Source organism: Pelophylax lessonae (genome assembly GCF_965119305.1).
Source record: "Pelophylax lessonae genome assembly, chromosome: 1".
NCBI classification, from domain to species: domain Eukaryota; kingdom Metazoa; phylum Chordata; class Amphibia; order Anura; family Ranidae; genus Pelophylax; species Pelophylax lessonae.
Window position 1 is genome coordinate 308,644,817 of NC_138768.1, and position 15,120 is coordinate 308,659,936.

Genomic DNA, 15,120 nt, shown 5'->3' on the forward strand with positions numbered 1-15,120 from the left:
TGGGCGGGCAAGCAGAAGTCCAGCAATGCTGGTGCGGCGGGTCAATCCGCCTCTGCCTGAAGGGGCACCCTCACCCATTTCTGGGGTGGGGGGACGTTTGCGCGGTTTCCTCCAACCTTGGCTGCTCCGAATTCCGGACAGGTGGGTTCAGGGAATCATTCGGTCAGGGTACAAGATCGAATTCCTTTCCCGGCCGGCGGACAGATTTTTTTCCTCAAATCTTCGTTTGACCCCAGGGCGCCTGCAGGACCTGCATCAAGCGATGCAGGACCTCCTTGCCCAGGGGGAGATTGTCCCGGTGCCTCATCGGGACAGGTTTCGGGGGTTTTATTCCAATCTGTTCACTGTGCCCAGAAAGGAGGGCAAGGTGCATCTTATTCTGGACCTGAAAGCACTGAACCGCTTCGTGCGCATTCGAAAGTTCCGTATGGAATCTCTCCGCTCGGTGGTGGCCTCCCTGAGTCCAGGGGAATTCCTGGCCTCTATAGACCTGAAGGATGCGTACCTACACATCCCCATTTTCGAGGGTCACCAGAGGTACCTTCGGTTCGCAATAGCGGAGGACCACTATCAGTTTGTGGCATTACCTTTCGTTCTCGCTTCGGCTCCAAGGGTCTTTACCAAAGTGTTGACGCCTGTTCTAGGCCTGCTAAGGGCTCAGGGCATTGCGGTTTTGGGATATCTGGACGATCTCCTCTTAAGATCGAGTGTCCGCCAGGACCTACTGCGCGATCTGTCCACCACGGTACAGACGCTCCAGGAGTTCGGATGGACCATGAACGTACAGAAGTCGACCTTGTCTTCTTCGGTTCGTCTTCCCTATCTGGGAATGGTTCTGGACTCTGCTCAAGCAAAGGTGTTCTTGCCGGAGGACAAGCTCCGGACCTTGCAGGACGAGATCAGGTCCCTCAGGGACAAGCCATCCTCGTCACTCAGGACCTGCATGCAGTCCCTAGGGTTGATGGTATCGGCCTTCGAGGCAATACCCTTTGCTCAGTTTCACACACGGTCTCTTCAAGCAGAGATCCTGGCCAGGTGGGACAGTCTACCTCAGTCCTTGGATCTGAGTGTCCTCATTGAGTCGCCGGACCAGAATGGATCTTCTGTGGTGGCTTCAGTCCCCGGCTGTGTCGGAAGGAAAATCCTTCCGTCCATTGCTGTGGACAGTGATTACCACGGATGCCAGCCTGTCGGGCTGGGGTGGAGTCCTGGGCAACCTGTCTGTCCAGGGCACTTGGTCGGGGGAAGAATCCTCCCTTCCGATCAACATATTGGAATTGAGAGCGATCAAACTCTGTCTCTTCCAGTGGTCGGATCGACTTCGGGGCCGTCCGGTTCGGGTACAGACGGACAATGCTACCGCGGTGGCTTATATCAACCACCAAGGGGGCACCAGGAGTGCCCGGGCAGCCCGGGAGGTGACAGACATCCTGTGTTGGGCGGAGACTCATGTCCCTGCAATCTCAGCAGTTCAAATTCCGGGTGTGGAGAATTGGCAGGCCGACTATCTGAGCCGCCAGACCCTGGACCAGGGGGAATGGTCCCTGCACCCGGAGGTCTTCCAAATGCTGTGTGCGAAGTGGGGATCCCCGGACGTGGATCTGTTCGCGTCTCGGCTAAACCACAAGGTGGAAAGATTTGTGGCAAGAACGCGCGATCCGTGGGCGGACGCCTCGGATGCGTTGGTGGCCCCTTGGCATCAGTATCGCCTGATGTATGCCTTTCCTCCGATTCAGTTGTTTTTCCAGGTTCCTTCGCAGGTTAGCCTCGGAACCGTACTTGGTGATTCTGGTGGCGCTGGACTGGCCCCGCCAGTCCTGGTACACCGACGTTGTTCACCTGGCAGTGGCGCCTCCTTGGCGGCTGCCAATGCGGGAAGATCTACTGTCTCAGGGACCGATCTTCCATCCTGCTTTACAGTCGCTGGCTTTAACGGCCTGGCTGTTGAGACCCAGATCCTGAGAGACCGGGGTCTCTCCCCAGAGGTCATTCCTACTCTAATCAAGGCTAGGAAGACCTCATCTGGAAAAATCTATTACCTTACCTGGAAAGCCTATTTCACCTGGTGTGAGTCCAGGGGGTTCTCCCCTCGCTCGTACTCGGTGTCGAGAGTGTTGGCTTTTCTCCAGACTGGTGTGGACCAGCGCCTGGCGCTGGCCACGGTTAAGAGTCAGGTTTCTGCACTGGCTATTCTTTTCCAACGCCCTGTGGCGTCTCATTCCTTGATTCGCACCTTTATTCAAGGTTTGCGACATTTGGCTCCTCCCTGGAGGGAGCCTTTGCCTCCATGGGACTTGAACTTAGTTCTGTCCGCGTTGCAGCGTTCTCCCTTTGAAAACATCCGGGAGATATTGTTGCCTCTACTGTCTAAGAAGGTTTCTTTTTCAGTGGCGATCACTTCGGCTTGCAGAGTGTCGGATTTGGCGGCGTTGTCTTGCCGCTCTCCTTACCTAGTGATTCACAAGGATAAGGTGGTCTTGCGACCTCATTCTTCTTTTCTTCCTAAGGTGGTCTCGGAGTTTCACCTTAATGAGGACATTGTCCTGCCTTCGCTCTGTGCGAAGCCTAAGCATCCTAAGGAGGTTGCATTGCATTCCTATGATGTTGTCAGGGCGATCAGGGTTTACCTGTCGTCCACTGAATCCTTTCGGAAAACAGATTCCCTCTTTGTCCTTCCTGAGGGACGTCGGAAGGGCATGGCTGCGTCTGCAGCGACCATTGCCAAATGGATCATACAGATCCATTGAACAGGCCTATGTTTTGAAGGAACAGGTTCCACCCTTCCCTTTTAAGGCGCACTCTACCAGATCTTTGAGTGCGTCCTGGGCCTACTGGCATCGAGCCTCGGTGTCCCAGGTGTGCAAGGCTTTTCCAAATTCTATAAGGTAGATGTTCTGGCATCAGCTGATGCCTCCTTTGGCCGCAAAGTTCTCAGTGCGGCAGTGCCATAAGGGACCCTTGTTTTTTTGTGGGTTCCTGACTGTCGGGGTTGTTTATCCCCTGGGTTATTTGCTTTCCTGGGCTGTTGCTCCTGTTGAGCTTTTTCTGTTGCCCAGAAGGTTCTCTTACTGTGCGTGTAAGGTTCCTTTCTCTGATGTGGGTACTGCGTTGCCTTTTCTATGGTTGCGTCTCCCACCCCTCATGTCTACACTGCTTTGGGACATCCCAATAGTGATGACTTAGAGGTGGCGGCGACTGTCGGAGGACGTAAGAGAAAACTGAATTTTTGTAAAATCTTACCTGTATAATTCCTTTCTCTGAGTCTTCCGACAGTCGCCGCCCCGCCCCTCTTTTGGGGTTTTTTTCTTGTACACTTACTGCTATGCTACCAAACTGAGTTGGGAGTGATCACTGCAGGGGGGTATTGACCAGTGGGACAGCCCCCATGGGTGTGTCTATGCAAATGCTTTTGTTCTTTTGACCAAGTCTTATGCCTAGCTACTCCTGCGGAGCGGAAGTCAATACCCAATAGTGATGACTTAGAGGTGGCGGCGACTGTCGGAGGACTCAGAGAAAGGAATTTTACAGGTAAGATTTTACAAAAATTCAGTTTTTTAAAGCACCCCCCTCCCTGTGTGCTCACGCACCAAGGAAAATGCAAACGAGGCATCTGCAAATTTAAACGGTGTTCAATATTGTGGTACCAAAGCGGTTTCAGTACCGTTATCCCTTTGCGTCTCCTACGGATTCACGCTGGACCGTGGCCCCTAAGGTGGATCACACGTGTCCAGGTTGAACAAAGCCACTCTTATGCCCGTGGAGGACTCTCCGGTGTTTAGGGACCCTACGGATAGGTGGGTGGAATCTCTTACTCGCCACTCCTATATAGTGGCGGGTTCTTTGATGAAACCTATTTTTCGCCTCTGTGATGGTCTGTGGTAGAATGGACCAAGGTGCTCAGACGCACCCTTGTGGCTGATTCCGCCCCTCCTGCTACTTTGGAGATGTCAGTGGTAGCCTCTCTGAGCCCGGGAGATTTCCTGGCTTCAATCGACCTCAAGGATGCGTATTTGCACATTCCCATATTCGAGGGTCATCAGAGGTACCTCCGATTCGCAATCGAGGAGGAACACTATCAGTTTTTGCCGTTACCTTTCGGTCTCGCGTCGGCTCCAAGGGTGTTTACCAAAGTGTTGGCTCCTGTTCTGGCCCTGTTACGGGCGCAGGGAATTGCGGTCTTGAGATACTTGGACGATCTCCTGTTAAGATCTAGTGCCAGCCTGAGTCTGTTGCACAATCTGTCAACCATGGTTCAGACGCTCCAGGAGTTCGGGTGGACCATCAACGTTCAGAAGTCGACTTTGTCCCCTTCTGTTCGCCTCCCTTACTTGGGGATGGTCCTGGATTCCGTCCAAGCAAAAGTCTTTCTGCCGGAGGACAAGCTCCGGACTCTACAGGATGAGATCCGGTCCCTCAGGGACAACGAATCCTCATCGCTCAGGACCACGTGCATGCGGTCCCTGGGGTTGATGGTGTCGGCCTTCGAGGTCATACCGTTTGCACAGTTCCACACACGATCTCTTCAAGCGGAGATCCTGGCCAGATGGGACAGGCATCCTCATTCATTGGAAAGGAGGATATCTTTGAGTCACCGAGTCAGAGCGGATCTTCTGTGGTGGCTCCAGTCTCCGACTCTGATGGAGGGGAAATCCTTCCGGCCATTGTTGTGGACGGTGATCACCACGGACGCCAGCCTGTCGGGCTGGGGTGGCGTTCTGTCTGCCCATGGCACTTGGTCGGAGGAGGAATCCTCCCTGCCAATAAACATCTTGGAACTGCAAGAGATCCGACTGTGCTTGCTCCGTTGGTCGGATCATCTCCGGGGCCGCCCTGTGCGGGTGCAGACGGACAACGCCACTGCGGTGGCTTGCATCAATCACCAAGGGGGCACCAGTAGTGCCCGGGCGGCCAAGGAAGTGACTAAAATTCTGTCTTGGGCCGAGACGCAGGTCACTGCGATTTCGGCAGTTCACATTCCGGGTGTGGAGAATTGGCAGGCCGATTATCTGAGCCGCAATGGGGATCCCCGGATGTGGATCTGTTTGCATCTCGGCTAAACAGCAAGGTGGGAAGGTTTGTGGCAAGAACGCGTGATCCTCTGGCAGACGCCTCGGATGGGCTGGTGGTGCCTTGGAATCGGTATCGCCTGATTTATGCCCCCCCCCCCCCCCCCCCCAATTCAGTTGTTGTCCAGGTTCCTTCACAGGTTGGTCTCGGAACCGAAGTTGGTGATTCTAGTAGCCCTGGACTGGCCGCGCCGGTCTTGGTACGCGGACATCATACAACTGGTCGTCGAGCCTCCCTGGTGGCTCCCGTTACGAGACGATCTACTGTCTTAGGGGCCCATCTTCCATCCTGCTTTACAGTCGCTGGCTTTAACGGCGTGGCTGTTGAAAGCCAGGTCCTGAGAGATCGGGGTCTCTCGTCAGCGGTTATTCCTACCCTGCTTAAGGCTAGGAAGGCCTCGTTTGGTTTAAATCTGTTACCGTACCTGGAAGGCTTATTTTGCCTTGTGTGAATCCAGGGGCGTCCATCCTCGCTCTTTTTCGGTGGCGAGGGTGTTAGCCTTCCTCCAATCTGGTGTGGATCAGCGTCTTGCGCTGACCACGATTAAGGGTCAGTTGTCTGCACTGGCAATCCTTTTCCAGCACCCCTTGGCGTCAAATTCTTTGATACGCACCTGTATTCAAGGGGTGCAACATTTGGCTCCTCCTCAAAGAGCGCCTTTACCTCCTTGGGACTTAAATTTGGTCCTGTCCGTTTTTTGCAACGTCCTCCCTTTGAGAACATCAGGGAGATTCCTTTGCCTGTGCTGTCATGGAAGGTTGCCTTTCTGGTTGTGATCACATCTGCCCACAGAGTGTCGGAGTTGTCTTGCCACTCTCCTTACTTGGTTGTTCATAAGGATAAGGTGGTCTTGCGACCTCACCAATCTTTTCTTCCTAAGGTGGTATCCGACTTTCACCTTAACGAAGATGTTGTCTTGTCTTCGCGGTGTGCGAATCCTAAGCATCCTAAGGAGTTTGCCTTGCATTCCTTGGATGTTGTCCGGGCGATCAGGGTGTACCTGTCCTCTACTGAATCCTTCAGAAAGTCGGATTCTCTTTTTGTCCTTCCCGAGGGCCCTCGGAAGGTTATGGCTGCGTCTGCGGCAACCATTTCGAAATGGATCAGACAGACGATTGTACAGGCCTACTCAATTAGGGAACGGGTACCGCCCTTCCCTGTCAAGGCGCACTCTACCAGAGCGGTGAGTGCGTCATGGGCTTTCCGACATCAGGCTTCGGTAGCCCAGGTGTGCAAGGCAGCGACTTGGTCGTCCCTGCACACTTTTTCCAAATTTTACAAACTTGATGTTTTGGCATCGGCAGATGCCTCCTTTGGCCGCAAAGTTCTGTGCGCGGCAGTGCCTTGAGGGGGACATGGCGTTAGGGGTTGGGGTTGTTTCCCCTTTGTTTATTTGCTTTCCTAGGTTTGTTTGCTCCTGTTGAGCTTTTTTGTTACCCAGCGTTTTTACCTTTCTGCTCAGATAAGGTTCCTTTCTCTGACCTGGGTGCTGCGTTGCCTTTGTGACGGTTGCGCTTCCCACCCCTCATGTCTACACTGCTTTGGGACATCCTGTAAGTGAAGACTGTATGAGTGGGCGGCGACTGTCAGAGGATGTAAGAGAACAGAATTTTTGTAAAATCTTACTGTAAAATTCCTTTCTCTGAGTCCTCTTGACAGTCGCCGCCTCCTTCCCCGCCCCTCTTTTGTGGGTTTTTTGGACTATTTACTGCTTGCTACCAAACGGAGTTGGGAATGCTGATAGCAGGGGGGTATTGGACCAGTGGGACAGCTCCCTACAGGTGTGTCTATGCAAATTGTTTTGTGTTTTTAACAAGTATTATGCCTAGCTTGCTCCTGTGGATAAAAGGTCAATATCCATAAGTGAAGACTGTATGAGTGGGCGACGACTGTCGAAGGACTCAGCGAAAGGAATTTTACGGTAAAAATCTACAAAAATTCAGTTTTTTTTCAAAAAAAATTGCAGTTTAAAAACTGCTGCGCAAATACAGTGAAATTTTCCAACAAAATGTTTTTAACTTGTAAACAATGTGTCAGAAATAGGCTTGGTCCTTAAGTGAATAATGTATGGTCAGTCTTGCTCTTTCATGTTAATTAAATAATCCTTGACCCAGGGGAGTTTAGGTATAGTTGAAATTAAATTGGAGCTAAAAAAATTAGTTACTTACTGGTAACGTCTTTTCCAGTAGTCTTTCAGGACAGGCACTACTGAGAGAACCTGGCTCCTCCCTTCATAGGAAACACCGCCCCAATCAAATAGATTTAAGCCTCCCTTCAGCTGGCTGCCTCAGATCTTCTTCGGTGGGTATTAGTGCTGTCCTAAATATATCAGAGGGAGAACCTGCGCTAAATGTGAAATGTGAAAAAGTGATATGTGTACCACAAAAGCAGCTAAACACTGGACCTATAGAAATCCAAAACCATATAAAACCAAATAGTGTAGCGCTAATAATAATAATAATAATTAATAATAACAAAATAAAAAAATTTTTTTTGTGAGTGCCACAAAAATCAAAGATTGACGTGCTGCTTAAAGCGGAGTTCCGGCCACCAAAAACAAATTTCAATGAAAATACCCCCGGCACAGTCAGGGCTAGTACATTCCACAATGGATAGCCTCTGATCTGTCCCGGTTCGCACTTACCTTTTAGAAGAAATACTTACCTTGAAAATTTCTTCTCCAGCGCTGCCATCTCAGGTGTGGGCAGCTGAAGCCAGTGAGATCTTCTTCTGCATCCTCTTCGGTCCCAGGATGCACTGCGCCGGCCCCGCTGTCACTTCCGGGGCTGCAGCGTCATCCCTGCACAGCTTCTGGGCATGCCCAGAAGCTGTTTAGCAAGATATGACCCGCCTGCATCGGAACTGACGTCGGGGGGGCGGTGCCGGTGCCGGTGCATTGATTCCTGGGAGCGATGACGTTCAGCTCCCAGGAATCATTGCAAAGCGGAAGTGACGGCGCGGGGGCGTGGTCAGCGCGGGGCGGTACCGAACACCACGCTGACCACGCCCCTCGGAACGACGCCTCTTTTGTATACCTGCGGGACGCCGCGGTTTTAATGCTTTGCCTGTATTTGTCTACCCACATGTAAGTGCAACTCTATTAAATGCTTATTTTAATTAAACTGGATTACGCTATGGTTTTCCTCAATTTTCCTTCCTATGCGTATGGTATCACACACGGTTGGAGCTGCATATGAGTCCACTGTTTACCCTCTTGTATTTGGAGCCAAGATTGACTACTGGTCCATGAATTCATGTCCTTATCTGTGGGTATGTGGAGGCAAGATTGAATGCTGATTTTCTACAAAGCTTCTTGTGGCCTGTCCATTAGTTTGGAGGCCCATATCTTTTGGTAAGCAGCCATTTCTCATCATCTCTCACGGATGTCTTCCCTGCTGCCTCACCATCTATTGGGATTCCATCTTTGGATAATAGCTGTCTACTTATTGTCCATCCTGGAACTCATGTTTTTTTGGACTTTATCACATATGTTTTTAAGCAGCACGTCAATCTTTGATTTTTGTGGCACTCACAAAAAATTTTTTTATTTTGTTTGTTATTAGCGCTACACTATTTGGTTTTATGTTAGTGCTGTCCTGAAAGACTACTGAAAAAGACGTTACTATTAATTAACTTTAATTTTCCCTTGTCTTTCAGAACAGGCGCTTCTGAGAGGATAAGCGAATACTTACTTTCAGGGTGGGACTACCGCTGGCAGGACTTTTCGCCCAAAGGCCTGATCCTTAGCGGATAGTAGGGCCAGTCTGTAATGTTTGGAAAAGGTTATATAGCTGGACCAGGTTGCGGCCCGACAGATATGCCCCGGGGTAGCCCCAGCTCTTTCCGCCTGAGAGGCCGCCATCTCTCTAGTAGAATGTGCCTTGATACCCATAGGAACCTCCTTCCCAGAAAGCATATAAGCCTCACTAATGGCTAGTCTAAGCCATCTGGCTATTGAGCATCTGGACGCTTTAGTACCCTTATTTGAACTAGTAAACAAAACAAAAAAGTAATCTGACTTCCTGAACTCCCTCGTGATTGCAGAACACATATTCTGACATCCAACTTGTGGAAATTAATTTCCTGTTCCTTCACAGGGTTTGAACAAAAAGGTAACACTATTTCCTGGTCACTGTGGAACTTCGAGACCACCTTGGGAAGAAATGCTAGATCGGTCTTCAAAATAATTAGATCTGAAAAAATCTGTAAGAAAGGTGCTTTAACTGAAAGGGCCTCTAGCTCACTAACCCGTCTAGCGGTAGTGATTGCCACTAAAAAAACAGTCTTGAGGGTTAAGGTTCTCACCGAACAAGACTCCCAATGGCTCAAATGGTTCTTTTAATGAGAGCCTGCAAAACTACGGACAAGTCCCACATTGGAAATGGGAGATTTCCTGCCGGTCTTGTCTATTCAAAGCTTTAAAGAAACGGATCACCCAGGGATCCTTTGCTAAGGGAATTTCTAGGAACACACTAATGGCTGAAACTTGGCTTTTCAGGGTGCTGACGGCTAACCCATTGTGTGCCCCCTCTTGCGGGAACTCAAGTACTGACACTGGGCTACCTGCGTCTAAAGAGCTTGCTTTGCACCAACCCTTAAACTTCCAAGTTTTTAGGTAAATGCTCTGTGTCTCTTTCTTTCTGCTTTTTAGCAGAGTTAGCACCAGCTGGTCCGAGAAACCCTTGTTCCTGAACAGTTCTTCAGAAGCCAGGTTGCAAGGCTCCAAAGTTGCGCCCGAGGACAGAGTACTGTGCCCTGATAGAGGAGATCTTCCCTCACTGTTAATAACCAGAGGGGTTCTACCGCTAGGTGTTTTAGGATTGAGAATCACAGCCTCCTTGGCCAGTGTGGCGCTATAAGGATTAGCGTAGTATTTTCCTCCTGGAACTTCCACAGGACGGCTGGTATTCGCACCGGCGGAGGGAAAGCATAAGATTTGGGAAAACCCAAGGTTGAGCCAGAGAGCGTCTACTCCTAGAGCTCCGTCCCATCTGTTCAGGGAAAAGAATTGAGGTGACTTTGTTTTTCCGCGAGGCAAAGAGATTGATATTTGGCATTCCCCATCTCTGGGTAATCCAATTGAACACCTCCTGGTTTAGAATCCAGTCGCCCTCCCTTACAGTACTGTACTCCTGCTGAGAAAGTCAGCCAGTTGGTTTAACTCTCCCTTGAGATGAACCGCCGAAAGAGGGAGAACCTGGACTTCAGCCCATTGAAAGATCCTTTTTGCCAATCCCCATAGGAGATTGCTCCTGGTTCCCCCCTGTCAGCTTACATATGCCACCATTGTGGCATTGTCCGACCTAACCTGGATTTGGCGTCCCTGCAAGTCTTCCTGGAAGGCTCTGAGGGCCAGCTCTACTGCCCTCAGTTCCCTCCAGTTTGAGGATTGTTTCGCTTCTTCTGGTCCCCAAGCCCCCTGATATAGCTTGGGTCCCAGATGGGCCCCCCAACCTGTGCCGCTTGCATCCGTGGTGATAATGGTGGAAGCTATCTGAACCCAATAGAGGCCCTGCGATAGGTTTGAGGCCTTTCTCCACCACCACAGAGATCTTTTCACTCTGGTTGGGATGTGGATTAGAACATCCAGGGAGTCCTGACTGCGGTCCCAAGCTTCCAGGATGAACAGCTGTAAGGGACGAAAATGAAGGCCTGCCCACTGAACTGCTGGGATAGCGGCTGTTGGCAACCCCAGTATAGACATGGACTGTCTGACCGAGATTGCTTGGTTGGCTTGTAACTGACCTACCGCCCTGTCTATCCTCTGCTTTTTGTCCAGAGGTAAGAAGACTTTCTGGACAGTGGAGTCTATCTCGTAGACCAGGAACAATATCCTTTGTGTTGGTACTAGGGAGGATTTTTCTAGATTTAGTAGCCAACCCAGACTTTCCTGAATCCTTGCTGCATCTCGGAGGTCCCTGGACAATTGATCTCGGGAATGGGAAAAAAGTAGCAGGTCGTCTAGGTAAGCAATGACCGAGCAACCCTGTGGACGCATGGAATGCCAAAGTCTCTGCCATGACCTTGGTAAATATTTGGGGGGAAGAGGATAGAGCAAATGGGAGGGCCGGGAATTGCCAATGCTGCATGTCCTCCCTTCTTGTTACGGCTAACCTCAAGACATTTTTGCTTCTCTCTGCAATGGGAATGTGTAGGTAGGCGTCCTTGAGGTCTATCAAGGCCATATAACAATCTGGGGGAAGAATAGCCCTTATCGAATAAAGTCCATCCTGAACTTCCTGTATCTGATTGAACGATTCAGGGGCTTTAGGTTTAAGATCAACCTGTAACTGCCTGAGGGCTTTAATACCACAAAAATGTGGGAGTAAAACCCTTCTCCTACTTCCCCTGGTGATACCCTCCTGATGACCTTCTGTTTCTTCAGGTCTTTGAGGGAGGAGAGTGTGGCCGTGGCCTTCTTCTGGCACCTTGGCAGGTGAGTGATTAACATCCTGGCAGGGGGAGGGCTTGAGAACTTCAGCTGATAGCCCCCTCTTACGTTCTCCAAAATAAAATGGCTGGAGGTGATCTCTTCCCACCGTGGGAGAGAAGCCCCCCATCTCCCTCCCACTGTGGTAAGGCTGTCATTGTGACTTCCTGGGCTGTTCAGGAGGGCAAATAGCACCACCCACGGTCCTTCCCTTTTTGATTCCAGTATTTCCTCTGCCCTTCAGATTTTCTTGGAGCCGAAAAATTCTTTTGGGGATAAGATCTTTTATTGAACCCCACCTTCTTCCCCTGCTTTACCGGAAAGGATTTTTTCCGATCTGCCGTTTTTAATCGTCTTCGGAAAAAGGAAACCTCCTTTTTAGCGCCCCGGAAAAAAAAAGGGTTTTCTTTTTGGGATCTGCCATTCTTCCTTTACGGCGTCTATCAGGACCTCGTGTACTGGGAAAACCTTTTTCTTAGGTTTGCCCAGACCCGCATACATCTGACCATGTAGGGATAAGGTTTTCTTTTCCTCTTGTATTCCCAAAGTGGTGTGGATAGCCAGTAGAAGGCCCTCCACCTCTTCCAGAGACAGTTTGTATCTAGAGGTTCTATTGGATTCCCCATCCGATCCCTCTGCCTCATATTCCACTTGGGAATCGGGGGTGTGCTGTCGCACTCTTCCCCCTGATATTCAGAAACCGCCGGTGCTTCCCCACTTGTAGAGGGTAGTACCTGCGGAGTTGGAGCAATTACCTGCCGTGCCAACTGGGGGGAACTCTGCGGAAGCTGAATGTTGGCGAACAAATCCTTAAAGGACTGAAAAGTGCTAGCAAGCTCCTTGACAGATGTGGCTAAGTCTGAATTTTTACTTTGTGTGCTCCCTGACTAAACTATCCAGACAATCCTTGCATAGCTTTGCAGGAAGGGCATCTCTTCTTTGCATAATGGGCTGTCTTTGCTTTCTCAGAGGCCTTAATCTGAAAAATGAAAAAACATAGTAAAAACATATACTCTCACTAGCGCCCCCAGCCTGCACAGCTTGCCCCAACAGAGGGTGTTACTAGGGATGACCATCACCAAAAGATCCCACAGTGTAAACCTCAAGCCTCCCTAATCCCCTTATAAAGCCTCTAGGGGAAAAGTGGAGCTAGTGGGAGAAGATAAGGGAGTACCACCCCAGGTCTCCTTACCTTATGGTGGCTGCTGCTGTTCTCCCCCGGAGCAGTCCCTGAGGCCTGTTCCTCTGACATGGCTCTTGGAGTGGCTCACGAACACCTTCAGGCAGCTGTCCCCCAGCAGTTTGAATGCACCAGTCTTCATATCTGGCCCGCTCACCGCCGCGACCCAGAACCAGAAGTCGCAGTTGCCGACGAAAGTGCCCGCCCCTACCGGAAGTAACGCCCCCCGTCATCCGGCCCGGCTGCTCCATACCGAACGCACAGCGGGGGGCGGTGCACAATCTTCGGACACTCTCCCCGAGCGTGGAGAGCAGGCCCTCCAGCCTGGAAGCCCCCCTGAGCGGGGCTGGGGTGATTAAAATATGTCCTTCGCGGCCGACAGGTAGGCGGGTCCCTGGCGGTGCTGTCTTTCCGGCCGCTTCAGAGAGTACCCGACTCCCCTGTAGCTTCAGCCTCCCAGCCTCAGCTATGGCTCCTCTTTAAACGGTGTCTCCCTGCTGGGGGAAACACCAGAACTGAGGCAGCCAGCTGAAGGGAGGCTTAAATCTATTTGATTGGGGCGGTGTTTCCTATGAAGGGAGGAGCCTGTCCTGAAAGACGAGGGGGAAAAAAAAATGTATAAACACCCATTCAGTGTTGTAAATGTTCACCCCTTCTCTTCTGGCCATCATTAGAATGGAGAGCAATAATGGCGTATCTATGAGTTTTACTTTAATAGTAAAACTCCTAGATAAGCCATAATAATTGCTTTAATAATCTCTGCACTGTTTTAACCTGTAGGGCTGGCCATAGATGACAGGGGCTGATTGTAAAACACTGACTCCCCCATCCACACAAGCAAAGTTAATGGAGGGTTTCTCCACACTGTGCTATTGTATTCTAGCAGGGATTCCTCCCCTGTCGGAATACACGGATTAGTGCTGGAGTTGATGGGCAAATTACAGTTTTTCGACAGTCAGTTGTTAGATTGCTTTCTGTCGAGTGGAAACAGCCATAGATTAATCAAAATTCAGCTGGTTCTGGTGGAATGGCGAATGTTGATCCATCCATGGCCAGCTTAAATGTTTATGTGCGTTTTTTGGGGTTTATAGATTCAGATTCTGGCTTTAGTCCAGGAAGCAGTCAGTGTGGCCCTGCCATGTACATTTTTTTTTTTTTTTTTTTTTTTTTTTCTTGGCAGGACAGCTTATCACATGGGTCCTCCTGGTAGTTCCTCATAACTTTTAAGTATCTTTGTCATATGTTCTTGGGACTAAACAGTTGATATTGTTGGAAGTTCCGAAGTTAAATTAGTGTGGATTGAGGTTCAATTGCTCACTTAATTTTAGGATCTCTCAGATAAACTTATCTTCATGAGAGAATCTTATATTATGGAAGTCTGGTGGTATTGTAACTTCTGCAGACATTAACAGGGATAGAATGACCTACTTATTCATGGAATTATTAGAGAGACGCTGTTTACTCTGTGTTTACAACTGCACCATGGAGACACATGGTCTTGTGTCTTGAAGACGCAATTCAGGGACCAGGATAAACCTATCTCTGAATACCCTCACATAGGGGTGGTAATGGCACACGACCCCCAAAGGTTAATAACAGATCTATTTCCACTTGCTTTCCACTTTCCACATTTCATGGAAATAACTGATGCAACTGCCACATTGTAAACATTGATAATGAAAACTTAACCAATAAATATCTAAAAAAATATATATATATATATAATGAAGTTATGAACTGCTCTTGTCAAAAGGTGGTAAGCAAAGAAAATAGAACATTGTCTATCTGTCAGTTATTTAAAATAAAAGCAGTCTTACTGCACAGTTCCAACCCCGTGTGCTGAAAGGCTTCCTCTGGTAATCAGCGGCTTAAAGAATTCTTATTCAAGAATAGTTGGTTCACTCCACATCAGGGAATTCCGCCTTGACCAAGTTTCCTGATTTAGACTTTGTTGAACACCATCAAGATGCTGCAGTGCCTTTGGCTTTTTAGAAGTTCTAATATCTAAATTCCTATGTTCCTCAATGGGGATAAAGAAAGAGGATAAAGGATTTTACAGTGCAAAAATCTTGGCATCTGTTGAGGGTCACATGTCCCACATCTTTGTGTTGGCAAGCTATGTAGAGGAATGTTTATGTGGAGACTAGTTTAGGTTTAGTTTTTGTTTGTCAATCTACAATCAGCTTGTAGGCAGTAATATAACCTGACTATATTTGAATTCCTGTGTGTGTCCCTCAAAGGACTGCAAGGTGAAGATTTTATAAGTACAAATCTTAAAAAAAAAAAAAAAAAGAGTACCTATACCAAATACTAATGTTGAGGCAGTATAATAGATTACCAGAAAAGTGAGGGGAACTCTCCAACAGCAACCCAGATAAAAACAGGGGAACGCTAGAGCCCCCATTAGCTTTTAAAACTTGTATGTGTCCCTATTGCAGGTTTT

General features: G+C 49.3%; 1 protein-coding gene across 6 annotated transcripts in view; it reads left to right on the forward strand.

Moving 5' to 3' along the window:
* MTMR3 (myotubularin related protein 3) overlaps positions 1-15,120 on the forward strand; it is a 249,319-nt gene that overhangs the window by 166,895 nt on the left and 67,304 nt on the right. The window lies entirely within an intron of this gene.